Below are 13,115 nucleotides of genomic sequence, written 5' to 3'. Positions count from 1 at the left end.
TGATGGGTTTGCCACAATTTTTTCTACTTAAAGAGAAAAATAAAAAAGACACAAACGCTATTCTTCATCATTTCCAGGACAACAGCAAATTTAGTTTTCTGAGAAAGAAGTTTCATTTTTCAAGTTCTTTGCCTCACTGAAAGCCCTTTCTTCTATCTGAAACAGAAATTCCTAATGTGACAAGACAGCACAAACTGTCCTGCAGATTCCCTGCTGCCTTTAATATTGTTACAAAAACAATAAGTAAACCTTTGGAAGGAGGGGATTCAGTGTGGGCTTCTGCTTACTTTTCTTCTGAACAATCTACCACTTCATTAGCAAGTTATGACCTTGCCTTTTAAGAGAATATATAATTTTATCAAAACTTACTGAGTTAATCAAGCTACTTGTAGTTTTAAAGAAACCATGAGTGTTCTGATTTTTTTTCCTTTTTCCTTTGCTTTCCATTTTGATGTACAGGAGAGGAAGGAGAGAGGAGGGGAGTAAATTTTGGCCCAATTTTTCCTCTGCTTCTCAAGCTGTTTTGGTTTATATACACTGATTTTTTTCTGCAAGGAAGCTAAAACCGTTGTATGATGTGTGCTTGCCTTAATTAATCCCACCTGAATAGGGGAGAGTCTATCCCAACAAAGCTTACAAATGCCGGTGCTGACTTAGAAAGTTGATTGTGCAGCGTCTATGATTTGTAAAACATTTTGTGTTGCCAGGCGATCTGGGTTATCCCCTCCTTCCTCAACCCCTACTCTTCTCTGAAGAGAATAAAGCCAGGCTGGAGAAATCCAGCTGTATACTTGTCCAGTGCAATGATCTTAAGCAGATACAACTGCCTCCATAGAGTCCCATTATGACCTTGTTCTCCTACTTAAAGATCAGAATCTTCATCAAATACTAATTTTAATTCTCAGAGAGTTATTTTTGGTTACAGCTTCTTAAGATTAGTTTATTGGGAATTGCAGCCTTGCCATTAACAGGACAAATTAACTGAGTCAGAGTGTGTTTTTCCTGGCAACAATTGCTTCTGGCATTCATTCACTAGTTTCAACTCTGTTCCTCTCTTTTCCTTGAACTAAAATATTTTACAACAATCTGCATAGAAGGGTGGGGTGTGATGGAGAGGGTCTCCATCCAAGGAGAGCCCTTCTTCATTTACCTCATCACTCCCATCTCCATTTGGTCCTCATTAGAATAACAATAGTAACAATTAACTGCCTTCTTTGAACAGATCCTAGCCATCACTTCGTAGAAGCTTCTCTAAGCTTGGCTAAATTGAGCTGTCTCAAAGTATTTATCCTCCAGTCCAATTCACTCTAATTTATCCACACATGTGACCATACAGAGTGAAGCCTAATCACTACGGTGTCTAACCATTGAGGCTGATGGCCAAATGACATCCTGCATCTGATTTGTTCATATGACAGAACCACAGGCCCACCTCAGGATGGTCCATTGGTCCCACAGTTATGTTTTAGAGCTACCAAATTTGAAGAGGAGAGCAAGTCCATTTCATGACTTCACTCAGCTAATTCACTTGGCATCCTTGGTAAAGAGGCCTCCCTACAGTCCCAAATACTCAGTAATTATTCTTTAATCAAGTAATCCCAGAGGAAATCTGATATAAATACTTCTGAAGAGGCAACAATGTATTGATATTCCTTTCCCTACAGTAATGAACTCCAGCTGATTCTACCCATAGTTTGTTTTTCATGTTATTTAAAAGTTGCTTTAGTATTAATTCAAGTGGCATCTGATGACTTGAAATGTCTCTGTTATGTAAGTTAACCATGGATTTTAATGAGAGTTTACATGTAATTATTTTCACTTAGGGATAAGGTCTCCTTGTTTTGTTTTGTTGTTTTTTTTTCCAGCCAGTCCCCCAAATTTTGAGTAAGGACAAACCCTCGATTCTTATGAACATGCCATTGCATCCCTAACATCAAAGTTTGGTACCATGGAGGATGAAGCTGCTGAACTTTACAGTTGTGGGCTAAGGGTACATGGACAAAGCTGCTTCTACTAAACCGTATTGATTCCTCCTCAATAGATATATTGGAGTCATTCTTACTCCTCAGCTGCCCTCCACTATTATGGCTTCTTTTAACAGTTTGTTGTCATCTGGACAAATGATGCTTTCAGCTCATGACTTCTGGTTTCAACCAAGACCTTTCTACTTTCTTAGCCACTCTCCCTAAAAGAAAGAAAAAGAAAGGAAAGAAGGAAGGAAGGAAGGAAGGAAGGAAGGAAGGAAGGAAGGAAGGAAGGAAGGAAGGAAGGAAGGAAGGAAAGAAGGAAGGAAGGAAGGAAGGAAGGAAGGAAGGAAGGAGAAAAAAGAATTCCAGTTGTTAAGATGGATACCTTTTTATTTTTAGCCAAGTTAAACTAAAAATAATTAAAGATAAACAATCAGGTGGATTTGCCAAGAACAGGATCAGGAACCCAACTTTGATTTGTTCCGTTTCTAATATTTAATTATTGTGTAACAGAATTTATGAGGCCCTGCTTATAACTGTGTTGCTAGTTTAGCATTAGCCACCATGATAATTTAGGACCCTATACAATTTGATATCATAAATATTCATAAATAGAAAATGGGTCATACATTATTCCCTAAAGAGAATGACCAATTTAGTTTCCTCTCCTTTAAATGTTCTAAAAAACTTCATTTTCAGATTCTCTTATGGCTATAATTCCCAATATGATATATCAGCGTAGGTGACTAGATGGCTAATTTCATAGTCTTTCCTATTTCAGGTCTTGGTTTCAAAACTTGTTTCAGTCAAAGTAAAATCAGTTTGGTGGTTTCCTTTTTGGGCCTAAAGAACTTTCTACTTTACATAAACATCTCCATCCTACCACAATTCAGAATGAGAGACTGCTCATGAGAGGGAAGAACAGAACTGTAAGTTTGGGGGTGATCAGAACTGGGGGGTATCGGCAGATCATTGAGATAGACTGTTTCTCCAGTGTTTTTAAAGGGCCTTTCCACATGCTTTTCCAGACACCAAATGTTGAAGGGGAAGGAGGGAATAAGAAATGACAAAACTATATAGTTTGCATTTCACATGCATCAAGGCACAAGTCATATAAATGTTGACAGGCAACTGCAAGAAAAACAATATGCCCTTGTTAGCCCAGAGGTAGCTGGCATTGGGTTAACTAAACAGAACTGCTTCCGTGTTCCATAACAAGACATAGCAAATAGCCTTTTCATTGTTCTCTTTAGAGGTTCTGAATTGTTGGCTCCCACAAATAGAGGGAAAGCCTTTCCAGAGGTGAAGTATTCCTAGCCTTGCCCTGGGTCTCACCTGATTGATAGAGGAAGACAGCCAAGGCAGAAATCTGGCACAGGAATCAGTGACCAGTAGAATATGCATAGTCAAAGATTTATTTTTTTTCCCTGTGGCCACAGCAGCAAATTGTCACCAGCTGGAATCTGCTGAATGTTCCTATATACAAGTTGATGTCAGCTTAAAAATAAAAGGCTAGACTGTAAGCAAATGTGTACTGTGGTGGGCACATCCGATAATCTGATTGCCACAGTTTTTTCTCCCTCGCTGCCACAAAAGAATGAATTTACAGTTAGACTTGTTTCAGCCAGTTAGAGTTAGCTGTTACTCAATGAGTTTTTCCAAAACTTCAGTTTCATGGCATGCTAAACTGTAGCCCTCGAACCCTTAAGTTCCATTCAAGTACCAAGCCCTCGGAATAGGCAGCCGAAACAGCCTCCCTTCTTTAGGAGTTATCGCCTAATATGAAAAATTAGAAGCAAAATGTAAATAATGCTTACCGCAGTTGCTTTAACCAATAACGACCAGGAAATTCAAAATGAAAGCTTAAATGCTGGATCCTTCCCTCAAAATCCTATGTCTTTAGGTGCCTACCTCCAGCAATAAAAGGAAAGAGTTTAAAAAGGAGCTGAGGGCTTGGTGACCTTTGTCTGCTTGTCACAATCTTATAGCTGTCTAAATGGAGAACTTTAAAATAGTTGACATCGAAAGCCTTTGGCTTGCTCATGTCTACATATAGTAAGTTTCCTCTGTGGGTGTGTCTGGGTCTAAACACATATTTACACCCTTTGATTGCCAGATAAAATCCACCTAGCTTACAGAACCATGTGGTCCCAAATAATTGAGTACTTGTTGCCCTGGCCAGTGTTTACAGGGGAGGGGAATGGGTAAAGCTTGAGCGATCTGACAGTATATTGATGCCAAATTACTAGCAATTGGATGAGGGTCAGGGTCACATGTTCAATGATCCAGAATTAGAAAAGTTTCTGTAGAGGGCAAGACTGAAGCCACAAGGTATTTAGGCAACTTCCCAGTGTAGGCAATGCTGTAACTTGGTGTGACCCCTGTTCTTTCCTTTTGGCTGCTCTTCAGGCATCACAGCCACAGGGTGCACAAAAACTATAAAGAATGAATACTCAAAAATGCTGCATTTTTTAAAAAAACTGCTCCCACAAATATCAGTAAACATCCCGTGTTGTTTAAGGAGAAGAAAAAGTATTAGAGTTGTATTATTCACATTTACTGCAGAAAGAACATCCCATCCCAGCTGCTCAAAAAGGTCAGTACCTCAAATCCTCAACTGTTCAATCTAAACAGGGAAAGTTTTGACCTAGATTTGCCCCCAAGATATAATTTTTAGTCTATAAGATTGCAGCATTTTTTCATTTTGTAAATTATTTCAGACACTGAAAAATAGTACCAAGAACATTTTCTAATGATTCTAATGTACATCCAAGTGGGGTTTATAATGAATGAGAAATGTAAAACTCCATTCTTTACCTGTCCTTTGATGGAAAATGGGCCAGTAAGGACCAAATATATGACAGAGAAAGATAGGATAAACAAGATAACTGGATACTACAGACCAGAAAATCAACAACTCAGAGGTTTTGAGTGCTTTAGGATTTACAGATCACTAACTTTATAGCCACCTTTCCAAACAGCACCCTTCCCCCAACCTCTTAGGATCTATAATTTCACTGGAGGAGAAAGTTCCCTCTTTCCACTAAGGAAACCTATTTCTCCCTAATTTAAGAATCTTAGAGCATTGCCCGGAGGCAATGAGAAAAGTGACTGGTCCAGGACTCACAACCAATATGTATGAGGAGGATGGTGAGGACATTTCCAGGTATTTTTCTATCTCTATGATTCTAAGAGAAGCTTTATTCAAATTATGAGAACATTTGGTTATCATCTCAGATTTCTATAGTATCTAAGGTTTTCAGAGCACTTTCTTCACAATGTCTCTATGATGAGTATTAGTATCCTTAAAGCCACATTCTACACTGTATACAATTTTATCGATCCATGTTAAAATTATTCTTAAGATCAATTTTGAAGTGACTGATCTTTTTCTCAAAGTTTAAAATCAAGGCACTGTGGCATTTGAATCTCCACACACCTAACAGTATTCATATCTTTACGTAAGTAAATGGGAAAAAATGTAAAAATTGAAGAAAAATTACCATGACTATTTATGATGACCAAAGGAAAGTTTTGCTTTTTACTAGTGATGGGAAATATGAAATAAGTTGAAATATAGAAACTTTTTTTAGAGAAAAATTCTACATTACTGATTGCTTTGTGAGGTAGAAAATATGGAAAAGCCATAAATATATGTGTTGACTGGAGCAATCACTGCAATACAATCATTTTCTATTGCCTCCTCAAACCCTAAAAATCCCAGAAGCATAATTTGGAACTGGAAAGGGCTCTTAGAGATCCTTCAGCCTAATCCTCCTGTTTTATAGATCAGAAAACCGAGACCCACAGAGAAGTGATTCTCCCAAGATCATACAAAGAGTCAGTCTTAGAATCAGAATTTGAAAACAAGTCTCTCTGATTATAGTCCAGGGGCTTTCTACCCTTCATCATCCTACTTCCAACATACTGATCCTACATTTCAGTTTATCAGGCTATATACATATACTTTTCAGGCATGTTGAGGGTATTAGATAACTTTTTCAAACTATAACATTCTAATTTAAGAAATCTTAATGATTAAAGACTATAATGTCATATTGGAAACCCATTTTAAAAGATATTACATTAATAATATACTTGAACAGAATTTCCCCATTCCTCCTCAAACTTTGGTTATGTGACTAGATGCTTCAATTTTATTTTATTTTTTACTATGTAGGTAAGATAATTTCCTTTCATAATGTTGCTTAATCAATATCTATTCAGCAGTCACAGCATTCTAATTGCTTACAAAACCTCTAACCTCAGTCCTCAGGAGCTAATACTCTTAAATGCAGAGGCTTTACCTTCCCTGAACAACTAGTTCTTTCCTTCCCACAATGAAATTCTGAAAACAAATACAGTCCCTTGCCCTGTAAAACAAATGATTTCATTAGTGTTTTCTTTAGAGCCATAGTAGGTGTATGAAAGAAGAAGGGCCCAAATGGATCTCCAGAATTTTCAAATGCATACCCATAACATTTAAATTTTTCGATCTTTTTTTTTTTACTGTTACCTTTAAAGTCCCTATTGCTTTATTTTTTGTCAGTTTCTTCTTCACCCACTACACAAGAATATATAGTAAGAAAATGATACATAAAGATTTGAGAAGAGACTAAGAAGTGATTACAGAGATCATTGGTCCATTGTCTCCAAAGTGAGAATATTCTCCTGTAGCCATTTCTCATTTCACCTCTCTACTCCACTCTTTCCCAGTTCTTTTTTTCTTTGTACCTCAATTCAGTAGCATCTTCTAAAACTCTTGACCCCATTCTTTTTTCCTTTAGTAACTTATGTCAGTCAGGCACCTGCCTTCTAGCTGCTTTTGGCAGACAAGAACAATGAGTCTCTTTTTGGCTTTATGTAATATCCAACATTATTCAAAACAGAACTTTGTTGTTAGGCCCTATCTAAAATTGCTTTGAGATCTGTTGACCAGAGGTTCTGCAGTTGAGTCAAGAAGTAATTGTGCAGTGTAATGTGCTTCTTTTGAAAACCAGACATTTACTTTATACTCTACATTTACTCTAAGCACATAGAGATTACATTATATTATTAAATTTACTATCTGTATTTCAGACCTTTTCTATCACATTGGTGATGTTTAAGAAAAGGTATGTGTGTAAGATATAAAAAAATGAAAACCTTTTATTTCTAAGTGTTCTGGGCTTCTCTTTCCCAAAGTCCATCAGGTTTCTCCTCAAGGGCCTCCCATGGTCATTGCAGCAATGTTTTTCTGAAAGCATATTTTGTGGAATATGGCTCCAGGATGATGGCAGCTTTTGTTAAGTGAGATGCCTAAAAGGCTCCCATATGGTTTTCATCGATTTTGTAGTCTAGACTTGCTTTATTTAGTGACTTTGGGTCTGAACTGGTAGAGGTTTTGTAGGCATTTTTATTAAAACAACTAAAAATGTGTATGTGCTATTCAGAGATGAAACAAAAGGCTTAACTTGTCGTAGGCCTAGGACAAGGAAGTTGGTTGAGAGTTTATCACATGGCTCACTTTTGCTATTCTTCCATACAAACCCCACCCCACCCACCTCAGTTTCATAAAATTGTACAAAAATAGAAAACCTGTAAGGAACATCAGTAACTATTACATTCGTACAATCAATACCATTTTCTTTGGTGAATTTTTGTAACTGAGATGCTAATTGTTAGTCAGAAACCTCTGATTCTTTCTCCAGACTCTTTACATGACCCTGGGGACATATGATCCCTGCCCTTTTAGCACTAACTTTTACAAACATAGCATTTCCTTTAAAAAAAAAAAAAAAGGGCAGAGGGGCCAGCCAGCCACTAAAAGTAAATGGAACTGAATTCTCCAGAGTTCAGAAGTGCCTTTGCCACATGTTGAAAATTTCATTTTCAAAGATTGTTTTTGAGTCTTTTTCTGAGAATTACTTAGAGGCAGTATGACATTATCAGAAAGAAAAAAACACTACTTATATTTCAAGATCTGCCCCTAAATCGGCCTTTTGCTCCCTGGTAACAGCTAACACAGCAAATCCAGTCCCAGTGTGACTACATCAGAAAGAGGAGCTTCATGGAAGCAGAGAAAATGTGGGCCATTCTGTCTCTACCAATACCATTGCTTGGTTTTGGACTAAACATTTAATTGAGCTTAGTCACATATTTATTCATTGACATGGCAGCGAACAAGGCACACTGCCTTTCTGTTTGTTTTTCTGTTTGTTTTGGGGGAAAAAAAAAACTTTTAAAAATCTCTTTTAAAGCATGTTAGAACTCCCCCTGCTGGAATTTTTTTTAATTGATGGAATTTCCTTAGAAAATAATCCCCCAAAACCTGGTTCTAACCAAAATCCCATTTTGATTAATATAATGATACCTCTTTTGATCAATATAATTTTCAAAACCACCAAAAGGAAAGAACACTGAGCTAAGTAAGGGTCAGAAGTCTGGGACTTGACTCCTGCCTCTGCCACTTATTAGTTGAATGACCTGGATAAGTATTATGTATGACCTGGATAAGACCATTCACGGGCCCAGTACCAATACTGAAGCATGGAAGCTTGCTCCATTTTCCCAAGCTGGATTGGTTTGTCTTTCCTTGGGCAGCCTTCTGGCTGTTCACCATGGTAGTGCCAAGCTTAGTGTGGACACCCCGGTCAGATTCAGCCCTACTCAAGCTCAGAACTCCTGAGCTTAACCCACCAGCCTCGGCCTCTCCCAGTAGCAAGGATCATAGGCATTCACCACTCCACCTAAATAGGTTGTATTTTACTGGCTGATCATGACTTCCTGAAAATGATAGGAATTAAAATGTTAACTTTACTCAAAATGAGATTTTTATAGCCTCAGCAGTCTCAAACACCTACCACCCCCATTCACTGCAACATGCACATTCACTCTTTCCACATTTGCCATGTCCCTTAATTCAGTTTAATTGCTGGCTCCTGTACATAGGTACACAATTAGTTAGCTTTTTTCACTAACCTTCCCTTTTCTTTTCCTTCTTCCTGACATTAAGTTGTCAAAAAATGTTCATCTTTTCAAGATACTAGCCTTTTCCAGTGATTCACATGCCTCATTCTCTGTATCCAGAAACTATCACTAAATCAACCAACCATCAAGAAACATTAACAAAGTGCCTACTGTGCACAAGGCAATGTGCTAGGTGCTGGATATTCAAAGACAATAAAGGAAGCAATGCTTCAGAATTTTAAAAAAGAGAAAACATACAAATAAATACAAAGTAGTTAAAGGGAAGGCATTTTGAGGAGAAGAGCATTAGTGCTAATGAAGGGCTAAGGAGGAATTTCAACTCAAGTCTTCCTCATTCCCAGTCCAGCATTCTATCCACTTAAATTGCCCAGGCTATCTAGTCAGTCAATTAACATTTATTAACTGCCTACTATGTGCAAGGGACTGTGCTAAGCATTGATGATGTAAAAAGGGTCAAAAGACAGCCCTTACCCCTCCAAAACTCACAGTCTAATGGGGGAGACAAGAAGCAAATATATACAAATCAACTATGTGTAAATAAGTAGGAAATAATTAAGAGAGGGAAGTCATTAGAATTATCTATGCTCAGTTAAAACATTCTAGAGAGCAATGTACAGCTGAATTCATCATGACTAGGATGAAGGGTTTGTGGTGGAGGAGATCTATAAAACAAATCAAAATTGGTCTAATACCAGGATGAACTTTGGCCAGTTATGACATTAACCCACATTTCTATGTTGATTTTGATTTTTTTTTAACCAATACAAATATGTCCTGCTTCAAGAATATCAGGAATACAGAAAATTCATATTTATAAAAGATGTATTGAGGGATAAAAAAGGACATTTATAAAATATATACATATATCATAATATATTTTGTATTATGTACATTAAACACACACATGTTGTTCAAGTGATAACTCCCCTAGTGTATTTAAGTGTTTTAGAGATCATTGGCATAAAGAACCTAGAGGACAGAGTAGGTCTGTGAGGAAGTTAATAGGGAAAATAGAGTGGGTCCATGAGAAAGTTAAAACCCAAGTATTAGGAGCTATTATTAATTGTCACTACTTCAAAGACAAAGATAAATACCAATGAAATTATTATGTTAATCAATGAGAAAATGACTAGATTTGCAAAAACAAAACAAAAAACCTCCAACCCCCCCAAAACAAAGAACCCCCAAATCCAATAGTCTTATTCAGACATGACTTTTTTAAGGAACATAATACCTGAATATCTAGCAAGATGCTGGTAATCATAAAACTTTTTAGCTAATGGAGATCTCTATGGTCATCCTTAAAAGTTTGCTCAAGTAGTTTTCTAGTGGTGGGATGTATTATTGTTCTTCCTGAGGCTCCTGGGAATAGAATATAGAGAGGGGTTCAAACAGTAGGGATGATGTCCATTCCCAGGGTAATAGTCATTCCTCAAGTGAGAGCTACCTGAAAAGAGATTTGAGACAATGCTATGTCCTTAATAACTGCCCCCAACGTATTTCTTCAGGCTCATTGGATATGATTCTCCCTCCTAAACTCAGAGGTACAGCCAAACTGGCTTTCTCTATTCCTCACACAGGACCCCCCATCTCTCATCTCTGTGCATCTGGACTGAGGGTCCCCTGGGCTTGCCATGTGCTCTCCCTTCACCTCAGCCTCCTTTCAATAAGTACCACCCTCTCCATGATTGAAACCTTTCTTGATCCACTTAGCACTAATGCTCTTCTCCTCAAAATGCCTTCCCTTTAACTACTTTGTATTTATTTGTATGTTTTCTCTTTTTTAAAATTCTGGAGCATTGCTTCCTTTATTGTCTTTGAATATCCAGCACCTAGCACATTGCCTTATGCACAGTAGGCACTTTGTTAATGTTTCTTGATGGTTGGTTGATTTAGTGATAGTTTCTGGATACAGAGAATGAGGCATGTGAATCACTGGAAAAGGCTAGTATCTTGAAAAGATGAACATTTTTTGACAACTTAATGTCAGGAAGAAGGAAAAGAAAAGGGAAGGTTAGTGAAATATATCCATTAGATCTTGGATATATCACTTAACCTTTCTGTAGACCTAAAGTTTGTTTAGAGTCATTTTTATAGGTATTTGAGGTGGTTATGGGGGGAGCATATGGAATTTTCCTGCTTCTATGCTACCATCTTGGCACTGCCCCCTCACTTAACCTTTCTTCACTTCATTTTCCTTCTCTGTAAAACAGGAACAAAAAAAAAATCTACCTGAAAGTTATTGTGAGGATCAAATAAGTTACAGAATGATTTGAAAGCCTTAAAGTCCTATGTAAATGCTAGTTGTTATTAATTAGAATTTCTTAAGACCTCTGACAAAATTTCATACCATATTTTCTTTTGAGTTACGTAGAATTGACAGAAAACTACAAATGGAGATAAAGTGATGCCTTAATGCATAAATCACAGAATCACAAAGTCTGAGTTAAAAAAAGACCTCAGAGGCTTTCTAGACCAACCCATACATGAATAAAATCCCAATCTACAATATATCCAACACAGGATCACTCAACTGTTCCTTGCAGACCTCTAGTGAGGAGAAACCCATTACGTTTATGCTTATTAAATGTCAGTTTATTAAGTTCAGTCCAATATTCTATCCTGTTGAGATCTTTTTGGATTCTGATTCTATTTTCCAACACATTAATTATCCCTCCTAACTTTGTATTTATGCAGATTTGTTAGGAACATCATCTGTGGCTTTATGCAAACCATTAATAAAAATGTTAGCTAACACAGGGCAAAGCACAGATGCTTTGGCTACTCGACTAGACTTCCTAGTTCCTAGTTTTCCTATTCACGTCCTCAGACCCACTGTGTCCTCCAGGTTCTTTATATTGATTATCTCTAATACGCTTAAATACACTAGGGGAGTTATCACTTGTACAACATGTATGTGTAACATACATAACACAAAATATATTACAATATATTTTGCATATATTACTTCCTTCCATGTTGACATCGAGGTATTGAGTCTGGCCATTCAACCAATTCCAAATCCACCTAGCTGTACTATTATAGTCTCTCTATATAGATTTATATTATAGATATATAGCAAATCTGTGTGTACATATATACACAGATACTATATATATATATATATATATATATATATATATATGTATGTATAGTATATCTCTCCACCTTTTTACAAGAATAGCAGGAGAAACTTTGCCAAATGCTTTCCTAAAATCAAATTTATATCTATAGCAATTCCTTCAACTGTCAAGTCTAGTAAACCTGCCCAAAAAGGAAATTAGGCTACTCAACTATTGCTTATTTTTTATGAAGCCATGTGAGCTCTTTCTAATCACATGTTTTTCTAGATGGTCACTAAATATATCTTTAGTCAATTTGATAATTTTGCCAGAGGTTGAAGTCTCTACTAAAATTAAAAATTTTTAAGGCATCATTGACTTCTCTTCTGTGACAATCAGGTTAACACTTGCATTTTCCTATGCTTGTAGTATCTCTTCTTTTCCATAACCTTTCAAAGATCACTAACAGTAGCTCAGCCATTGCCTTCATCAATAATCCCAGCATATCATGGAATATAATTTATCTTGGGCCGCTAACTGTTCTCTATCTCCCTCTTTATTCTGGGTATCCCTTTCAGCCATTATTCTTCTCTTCTTTCCAAACCAAAACTCATTGTCCTTGGCTGAGAATGTGGTATTAAAGTAAGAGTCAATTTGTTTGGATTTCTTCCTATCACCTATTATCATAATTACATCCATCCTAAGCAGCAATCTTATCCCTTTGCTGATCCTCCTGTTTTCCCCCAATATGGTTAAAACAAACAAGCCACTTTTGTTGTCTCCTTATTATTATTTAATATTTAATAAATGTTGTCCTTCCCTTTCCTCTCCATCACCAGCTCATTCTGAGCTTTAATACTCTTAATGTTATTCATATGAGATGGTGCCATTTTTCTGTATTCATCCTACTGCCTGTTCTTCATTCTATTTCTCCACATGTCTTTTGAAAGTTTATACATTCCTTATGTATTCTCATGGATTAGATTCTTTATAAATCTACTCTTTTTCTTCCTCAATGTAGTTATTTCTTTTTGTAATGTTTCTTATTAATATAATTCCTCCATCCATCGTGGAGTGATTCCTTCTATTTGATTTTTGTCCCTGGAATCTCACTTAT

The 13,115-nt window shown here is 36.8% G+C and overlaps 1 protein-coding gene and 1 long non-coding RNA gene across 6 annotated transcripts in view; one reads left to right on the top strand and one right to left on the bottom strand.

The window, feature by feature from the left end:
* Positions 1-4,090, bottom strand: part of LOC138144228 (uncharacterized) — an 80,884-nt gene extending 76,794 nt beyond the window's left edge. For 2 of the 3 annotated variants that reach the window (XR_011163890.1, XR_011163891.1), the window contains exon 1: positions 3,785-4,090. This is a non-coding gene — a long non-coding RNA (uncharacterized lncRNA). The remainder of the gene's footprint in view (positions 1-3,784) is intronic. The other variant, XR_011163892.1, reaches the window with a different exon arrangement.
* Positions 1-13,115, top strand: part of DNM3 (dynamin 3) — a 708,993-nt gene that overhangs the window by 622,860 nt on the left and 73,018 nt on the right. The gene's annotated exons all lie outside the window — the stretch shown is intronic.

Source organism: Petaurus breviceps, unplaced genomic scaffold, assembly GCF_028583685.1.
Source record: "Petaurus breviceps papuanus isolate PSGF00001 unplaced genomic scaffold, PetGlider_PUasm1.0 90692, whole genome shotgun sequence".
Taxonomy (NCBI): Eukaryota; Metazoa; Chordata; class Mammalia; order Diprotodontia; family Petauridae; genus Petaurus; species Petaurus breviceps.
This window is presented reverse-complemented; position numbering and strand designations above follow the sequence as displayed.